The sequence below is a fragment of the Mytilus edulis genome, chromosome 6, assembly GCF_963676685.1.
Source record: "Mytilus edulis chromosome 6, xbMytEdul2.2, whole genome shotgun sequence".
Taxonomy (NCBI): domain Eukaryota; kingdom Metazoa; phylum Mollusca; class Bivalvia; order Mytilida; family Mytilidae; genus Mytilus; species Mytilus edulis.
The window spans coordinates 63,078,361-63,088,905 of record NC_092349.1 but is presented as its reverse complement, the minus strand read 5'-3'; positions in this window follow the sequence as shown (position 1 = coordinate 63,088,905).

Below are 10,545 nucleotides of genomic sequence, written 5' to 3'. Positions count from 1 at the left end.
TTTGCATTTAAATATGTCGATGTGTGTGTTCCTGATGAATGATAATCTAGATAAGCTCTTCGTTAGCATGGAATTAAAGAGATAATGACATCATTTTTTTTTATAAAAGCACCACAATTTTGCAGTTATAATGAAAATATGCACAAATCATTGTATATATTATAAATTTGATGGCTCATATAATTCCGTTATCTTTTTCTTTTAATACTTTATTTCAAGCACACAGTTGACAAATCGATACGGTATTAGATTTGCACATTATTGAAGACGGGTTGACCTATCCTATGAATGTTAATCTCTTTGACATAATGTGTAGTGTGAAGAGTTGTCTCATTGTACCATATTTTCATTTAAATATATTATATTTTAACGAATCACATTAATGAAATATGATTGTTTCATAATGTATGGAGAATATGTCAATAATGTCAATGTGGCATTTTGTTTTCATTAGTCAATATATATGATTTTGCTGTAATAGATAGTTTATTTTTATAAAACAATGTAATTGCAAAGATTACAGAGAAGTTACAAAAATGCATACAAAATGTTAGATATGATAACATAAAAAAATAGATAGAAAAATAGTTAAATAAATAAAAACATGAGAATACAAAACAAGAGAATAAACATGTTTAAAGAAATAGTTTTAGTATTGATACATACCTTCACTGTGCAGGTCATCTTTATTAAATAATGTCTGGGTAAGATGCATAAAGTAAAATACAAAACAAATATATATATATATATATATATTTCAAAGAAATGCAAATAAAAGAAAAACTTAAAATTTAGCATTTACATGGGTGTTCTGTGTGATTTTTTAAACTTCTTTTTAAATAAAATAAATCAAATGCTAGCATAGTACATTTAACATGCAAGCCGACGTGATAGTCATATGAAATATAGTCAAATGCATATACAACAACAAACAATGTTCTCAAATTTATGTTACAAATCAAATTGTTTTATTTTTACAGAAGGTAAGATCTGAACTGGTACGTAACTATCCTCGGCACTGTAGTTAAACTATGAATATCATGGTTAAATCAAGTAAACAAAATTAAGACATAAAGAGGCGATATATAACTAAGTGATATCAAAATTCATAAGTCGAAATAAACTGACAATGCAATGGAAACAAACGAATAAAGGACGAAAAGACTAATGACAGTATATATAAAACGGAAAACTAAGCAACACGAACTCCACCAAAACCAATGGTTTTCGCAAACACCCCAAAAGGATATGCAGATCCTGTTTCATCTGATTGTGCGGCCGTATTGCTCTTTTAAGTACAAACCTGGTGATAGGTCAAACTCGGTAAGTAACATTCGGGGGGATGTGGGATTATGGTTTAGAGGAAGATATCTGTCGTCACATGATTGGTAAAATTTTCAACTTCATCATTTAAAACTCTTGATTTATCTTCTATATAAGCAGTTACTCTCTGTTAAGGAGCTTATGATTGGAAAACACAAGCTCTGCAATATCCCATCAACAGGGATTTGTATACTTAATAAGCAAGCGCTAAAACGCAAAGTATTATTTTAACCGATTTGACATATCTGAACAAGAAATATCTTGTTTTGAATTTGATTACTGTCATCGGTTTTAATTCTTTACATTCAGGGCTTTAAACAGTCTCGTTCATGCCGTCAATCAATTTCTGATAATATCACAACTCGACTCTTCACATAGCTCAATACCAGTAATTGTCAGAAATTCAAAGAATAATATCCTTAGATATTGAGTTATTTATGGTAAAAAAAATCATTGCAGATCTGTGATTGCCGCTGTCATAGTCATTTACCGTTAAATTGATGACTATGAGCTTGACATAGTATACCTACACTTGTCGTTGCGATGATGTACCGGTATGCAGACATGTCATTTATTCATATTTGTCAAATATATTTTTTTCAGAATCCACCATTAACGAACGGTACATTTATGTTATGTTAGAAAAAAAACTCTTAATGCACCAGGTTTCATATTGTGTTCGACTATATCGTGTATCGTGTAAAAAGACATCAATGACGCTCGACTGAAAACGAAAATTAAAAGGCAAAATACAGAACAAAATGAAAGAACATTGTGGACATTTTCATTTCATCAAGTGTTTCCTTACGAAATCTTGCTATTTTTTTTAATACTTTTTTACCTTAAAAATCATTGGAAACACAAAACATTCGCCGTAAAAAAAAATCATCGTTGATTAAAACAAACCACACATAAGTCTAAAAATACCACTGAAATCGTGTAGAGATATACAAAATCTGAATATATCGAAGAATTTGCCTGATTCAATGTAACGAATTATTATCTGATATGGCTTATAATTTTCATATATATATTCATAAGATTATACAAAGTACAATATGTGATAAAGTCATCCTAAACACTCTTTTTGACGATACCTTGAAACATCTTAAAGTATTGTGTATAACAACGAGTAATAATAGTGAAAACAGTGCATGATGCCTGTGCATCATGAAATGCTGTCTCCAACTTTATCTTCAGGGTAAAATATTCGATATTTTTTTTCCCCGAAATCATTCATTCTGAGTTCCAACGGCACCAGGAAAACTAAAACGTACTGATCTGAATGCTTCGAACAAAATCACTTGCAAAATAATGAAATCAAAAGGAATAATTTCATGGCAAGTAATCTCATAGTGCTACCGGTTTTGCCGTGTGTCAATTCACAAAATGTATCAGTTGAAACTTTATCATAGGACTAGGCTGTTGGTCAGTTTGATGAGTTTTGGTGAACAATTGTAAAGCCGCAGAATATGCCAAGTATATTTTTCTTAAAATAAACAATATCTACATCCCCCCCCCCCCCCAAAAAAAACCTATTCGATCCGGAACAATAGATATGCATTCCATTGTTTAAACGACCTCGAATAGACGAAAAACACTATGCAAAAAGTGATTGTTTTTGAAATCCTGACACGTTTAGCATTATTACTTCCATAGGGCATTGAAGTAGCTTGTGTGCACTTGTACACAATACATAAAAGGCAAACTACGTTGTTCTCTGATCAAATTTCGTTAATCATTTTGTATAGCTAGCAACGATAAAGATGTAATGTAAATATTTTTAAAAACCTTAAGTAAGCTATTAAACTATAAAAACACCTTTATGTAAAATTGATTTTGAATTCTACAAACGTCAACAATGAAAAATTACACTCAACTAATAAGGTTTTTTAATAGTTTTTTTGTGTATCAAAAGTAATTAAATGCATGATATTTCTTATTATGAACATTTGTTCTGATCACTGAAAAGGTCGTACGGTGAACAATACTTAACAAAGAGGGACGAAAGATACCAGAGGGACAGTCAAACTCATAAATCGAAAATAAATTGACAATGCCATGGCTAAAAATGAAAAAGACAAACAGACAAACAATAATACACATGACACAACATAAAAAACTAAAGAATAATCAACACGAACCCAACCAAAAACTATGGGTGATCTCAGGTTCTCCGGAAGGGTAAACAGATCCTGTCAACTTTTACGTCATTTGGTCTCTGGTTGAAAATTGTCTCATTGGCAATAATACTACGTTAGATACTCAATCAATATATTAAAACAGATACAACCAACTTATAAATTTTTTTTCACAAAAAAAGTAATATGATAACACCTGGCCACCCTCATTTTAATCCTCAATCGAATATTTAATGTCAAAGTTTTCCCTCCACTTAATGAATTCAGGATGCGTATATAAATGATTACGATAAATTGTATATGCATTTTGCGTCTTGGAGTATTGTAACATACAAATTGGGAGCTATAGATGTCCAGATCTGTGATAATTAACAGCTTGTCAGACCTGTTAAGATACAGACAACGTTTTTTGTTGTTATAATTTTAATATCCTTCAAATGACGCTTAGATTGATTTTGTGGTTACATAAACTTGTCAGTTTTTCTTTGATTATAGCGCTCTGTCTACTTTATCCATGTGAACTAAGTAAATAGCCGAATAAATTTTCCTCATTAAACAAATCACGCAAACGGAAAACTACTGTCAAAACAATGCTTTGATCTAATTTGGCATTAATGAATATAACCTTCAAATGTTATAATGAGTTTGACCACTTTCATTTTATATCAGCATCTGTAAAAGAATTGACGTAATGGCTACAGGATATATTCTTATTCGTGACAAAATATAATTGTAATATTGTACAATTTTGATAAATCATACTAATTATTGTGTTTGTCTTTTTACAACTTGAATCGCATTTACTTTCTTATTTAGTGCTGATTGCCTGTGCTTTGGTAAAACTATTTTGTATTCTTGTCTTAATTTTTGCTAATGTGATTTGTCTATACCGAGTATGCCCTTTTTTATGATTCTTTGATACATTTATGGCGTGGCTGTGTAATTAAACATTCCGTCATTGTATTTTGTACCAAGATACATTTGTGTATAGTTGTCTTATATTGCACTTGTTACATCTGTGTTTGTTTTTATAATGATTACGATTATAACATAATGTTCACTGCTGTACTCCTTATTTTGACATTTTTACTATAATGTCTATTTGTTTTTTTCACACATCGTTGTCAATTTAATAGAATTTGATGAAGATTTAAAGGACGTGAGAGGTTAAGCTAGCTTTTAAACAAGGTTAAGTGCACCATTTTCTACCAAAAAAATGCCTATACAAAGTCAGGAATATAACATTTATTTTACATTTGTATTAGCTTTTGATTTTACCATTTGCCATCTTTTCTTTTTAAATTTTCCTCCGGTTTCAATATTTTTGTAATTTTCTTCTTTTTTGCATGTTATTTCTAAAAACAAACAAACAACAAATGACAAAAAACACAACAATAACTAACAAAAACTGCTACTACACACATAATAGTACACATAATGATTAAACAATGAACATCATTGTCGAAATCATAGAATTGAGCAATGGTGCCACTGATTTGCATTATTTTGTGCAAGCAACGCGCTATATAGATTCAGTTTGTTCTATTTCCAGTGACACTTTGAAGTATAAAAAATATTAACTAAACTCATATACTTGATGAACTAATGGTTCCTTCAAACTAGCTACTTTTGCCTATACTGTATATACAGTTTTGTAGTTACAAAAGATAATTTACTAATAATATCGATTTCTAAAACCCCATCACCCTTACTTATCTAAAAACTAAAACAAATACAGAGATCAAAGGAAAACATATGATTGACAGCACGTAAAAACAATGATGTCAAACCTAAATTAAATGATTCCTTTTCTGCTTTAACCACTCTACAACTTTAGACATATGAAGTGAGGCTCATAGTTTAAAAGGATGTAGTGTATATCCAATTATCTTGAAGCTAATTGAGTTATATATGTTTGCGACCATTACAAGATCGTGTGTTATTCGGACAATGACATCTGACCAAAAGATAAAAAAAAAACCTCTAAATACTAAAATCCAATTAAAATTCAAAACTGAAAGTACATTATCAAAAGGCTAATTAAAAACTGTAACATATCACACGAATTGAAACCAACGGTCATATCTCTGACTTGGTACAGGAATTTCATTATATTAATATATATCAACTAAGGAGCTTAACTATAAATAAAAAAAGCCTGTAAAAAGTGTTAACAAGTTTTATGTGAACATTTGTTATGTGAAATGTGTTCATCACTATTATTACATGAAGGAAGTTCAACTGTACGAATACCTAGACCATTGCCACAAAAACTAAATACATCATCGATTTACAAAGCATTTATGTGTTAATGTGCTAATTGTTTCGAATTAGACGTATATTTTATAGGCACAACACATAGTCAGCTTGATATATATGTTGAGGAGTTTTATAAAGAGATAACATTTTCCAGTTTGTACAGGGATACAGTAATAGACTAACACTCCATATGATGCATGTAAAGTAAATAGGTTATCTCAATACCTACGATAATCAGATAAAAGATGATAAAAAACGAAACTAAACATACTAAATAAAAAGCCTTTCCCATTAAATCTTTTATATATATTTATAGTTTTTCATATTCATTGTTTTGTTGATTAGTTGATTTGTTTAATACTTATCATTCAGTGGCAAATATGTAATACATGTTCAGAACATGCAGAATGATGTGTTGTATTGGGTAATAATTACATTAGATGTATGTTTCATTATAATATTTTATTCTGATTGGCTAACTGCACATCACGTGTTATTCCGTAAGCAGTTGCATTGCTCAATACAACTTTTCACTCATGATAACACGTGCTCCAACAATAAAGTGCTCAGGTGAATTAAATAATAAAATATATAAAATTTGTGTTTTCATGATCTTAGCTAAAAAATGTAATTATAAGTATTGAATGCTTCTTTTTGTAACTTTATAGGGTTGTAAAAACGTTGACCGTGCGTACATTTTTAGAATGAAGCGCTTCCGAGCTTCATACAAAATGTACTTCGGTCAACGCTTTTTCACTCCAATAAATTTACAAAAAGAAGCATTCTATTCTTAATTGATATATAAAACACATACATTACGTATATCAACAGTTCCATTTTTCAATCCATCAACTGCAGCTTGGTTTCTTTGTATTATTTTTATTAAATGGGTCGCTAGTTCGACATCATCTTTGTATTCTTCTATCTTTCTATGGCTCAGTGGATTCAAGTCGCAAAATGATATGGATGGAAAATAAGGATCTGCATTGAGAGTTGACACCTTTCTATTTATCTTGTAACTACAATGACAGAAGTAAATTAAAAGTTTCTTGATTAAGATTATAACACCATTTTAACTGATGTACCCCTATTTTTAACAGTTTTACCTATGATGTTGTATTTTACCCAAAAGTTGATAATGAAAATGCTTGAAATTACTCCTACACCCCTGCCTTTGGTACATATGTAACACTCAGAAACGTGTCCTTCCCCCCAAACGTGTCCGATTTGCCCAAACGTGTCCATATCGACGTCACTGAAACCAAAACATGTATGGGCGCCCAAACGTGTCCATTTTGCAACTAACACCCAAACGTGTCCAATCCCCAACGTGTCCATATCAAGCGTTATTTGGTTATTGCTATTTCATTAATGTATAATAATTTTACCATTTCATTAGAAATAAAGATAAATCGTCAGGTCTTTTTTAAACCAGCAGTATAAGCTGGGTAAAAGTGGGGGCGTCATTTCGGCTATGTCGTATGTAAGCAAACATGTTTATATAAACTGTACATATACTTGGTCAAAATGTCCCTTTCTCTGCGCATTAGAACTTAATTTTCTTTTCATTCAATATGCATGAAACAATTGGAAAATACGCAATCAACAGTCTAAAGTTTATATACTAGAAATGTAAAATCATTAAAACTTGTATGTTCTCTCTAAATATGCATGAAATATTTGCAACTGGACAATACGCGATCAACAGTTTAAAGTTAATTTATACACTACAACTGTAAAAATTTTAAACGTTAAAACTTGTATGTTCTCTCTAAATATGCATGACATACTTGAAACTTGAAATACGCAATCAACAGTCTAAAGTTAATAGAAACCGTACAAATTTAATTTGCAATTAGTAAAAATACATTTTTATTGTGCCATTTTTATCTAGTGTCTGTTTATTTGAAAACAGAAGTCTGTTATATCATCTTTAACAGTGTAAAAAGTGCCTCGTCTAGGACAATTATCTATTTGTATTACTACAACTCTTCGCTGGAAACCGCTACTAAAAACAGGTTCATAGCAGGATTGTTTCTGTAATCAATGATATCTCCTTTATTGTAATATTTATAGCTGGTCATATCGTCCAGGAAGTTTTACTAAACAATTCCACAGGACACATTTGTCAAAAATCAAAATACTGCGTGATACCAGTTTTGACAAATGTGGACTGGCTCTCGGTATTATAATACATTTGGAGAACCTATCTAAATTTTTAACATGATGTCAATCAAATAATGCATGAAATATTTGGCACTGGACGTTATGTTTAATCGTGTGTCTTAAGTGACGCTCGAAACCTAAAATTTATTAAAAAAAAACTGAATAACAATTACTGATTTGAAGAGTTTTTAAAATATAAAAACTGTTGAATAAATGGAAGTAAATTTTGCTGAACGATCGCCGTTGGATTGATATAAAAGACATCACCGGAGTTTATAATACACAAATAATTTACACAGTAAACAATTAATTTAACTACCTTTAATTTTTTGTATGTTCGCTATTAATGAGCATAAAATACTTGCAACTGGACAATAAATAATTTCAGTCAAAATTTAATTCATATGATACAGATTAAATTTGTAATTATGATAATCATTAACAACAGGCATTGAACAAACTAATGCTAATAAATGGCTACCTCATCATTTGTTTCCCTCTTAATAGAATTGCCGTAAACGTTATCGATTTCATTTGGACACACATGTATTAGCGATAAACGACGTGAGACGTTCTGGCGTGTAATAGTGGACACGTTTTGGCGATTAACAATTATTGGACACGGTTGGGGTTCTGAAATTGGACACGTTTGGGGAATATAATTGATATTACGGACACGTTTGTGGAGAATAGACACGTTTGGGGAATCGGGCACGTTTGGGGGGAAGGACACATTTGGGAGTGTGACACATATTTGTGCACTCTCGCTAAATACGTACGTATGAGTGTACGATTGACATGCATTAGTATACACTAACTTACTGAATATTGCAGGACATTTCCATGGATAGATGGATAGACCTGTCAATTTCCTTTTTTTTTGTCACAAATTAACAAAAAAACTTCAAACTTTAACATTGTAACATAACTCATTTTAATTTAGAAGTTATATTACCGTATAGTATTGCTCTTATTATTGAGAAATCTCTGAAACCGTAAAAGTTATTAATTTGTTTTCTTTTTTCATCTATCTGCTTAATTCTCAGGATGTTTCAGTCAATTGTGACAGAATCGATTCCATTACACGTTAATGAATGTCTTTGATTTTTTGCTTTTGCATTAGTGAAATGAAATCACATTGCTTCCTATTAAACGTCAGTGGTAAAGACAAATTCTTTGAGGTCCAAAGTTCAAAAGCATGATGAGGTCAGGTAAATGGTCATGATATTGATAAAAATATTTTAACTTTGCGTGTTACATGTATCACTATTTCTTGTTGATTGAGTTAATAATAAATGGTCTTTTTGAAAATGTGAGTAACGACAAAGCTCCATTTATAACATTTGAAGAGAATTACTCCGTTTACATTGACTACAAGTTTTAGTTTAGCTGATTGACAGTAAAATGCCTAAACTATACATATTTTGCTAGATACGTATACGCTTGGATCCACGACATTCGACCCAGATTGTGATTTCAATGTCAGCTGAAATTGACACAAAGACTGAACATTGATTGTGAACACACTTCACACTAATAGTACTCAATTGTACGAGATACACAATTAAATATATATAGTTATATGAATATTTGGGCAGATGCATATGACTTGACGCCTTGGTTCAAATGTATTAAATGATATTTTAGTTTTTTTTTAATGTAATTTTATACACGTAATCCTTGATTATAGCTTAAGGAGGCTCGCGGGTACAACAATTTAAGAAAAATAAATAAATATTTATTTTTTCATTACAAATATTATTTATTACACTATTAGTAATTATGATATGGTACAAAAATCACCCAACAAAATCGATTCGGTTTGGCCCCAGATGACTTTAAAAGTGTTTATATTGAAAAAGGACCAAAGTATCTCCCTTTGGTGGAAAAATGCCATTTTGTGGCATAAAAATTGACATATCTTTTTTAACTAATTGGTGACCAATATTTTATTATTGTTTTCAAATAAGCTGTACATGAACTAAATAATTCTAAAAATTAAGCAATTTCCGTAGTTTAGTTCTGTTTTATTTCGATATTACTTACATTTCTCCTATTAGTTCAACAGAAAAAAAGGATATTAACAAAAATGTATGCTTCTTTCGGAAGCTTAAATTAACGTTGACCACATGTTTTATTTAATTTTTCTATTAGGTATATGATAAATATAAAAAAAAAGATGTGGTATGATTGGCAATGAAGCAACTATCCACAAAAGACCAAAATGACACAGACATTAACAACTATAGGTCACCGTACGGCCTTCAACAATGAGCAAAGCCCATACCGCATAGTCAGCTATAAAAGGCCCCGATAAAACAATGTAAAACAATTCAAACTAGAAAACTAACGGCCTTATTTATTTTAAAAAAAATGAACGAAAAACAAATATGTAACACAAAAACAAACGACAACCACTGAACTACAGGCTCCTGACTTGGAACAGGCACATACATAAATAATGTGGCGGGGTTAAACATGTTAGCGGGATCCCAACCCTCACCCTAACCTGGGACAGTGGTATAACAGTACAACATAAGAACGAACTATAAAAATCAGTTGAAAAGGCTTAACTCATCAGATGGACAAAAATACAAGTGGACGTGGCCCGGTACTTATACATCCCGACACAAAAAGACGCAATGAACAGATCTGG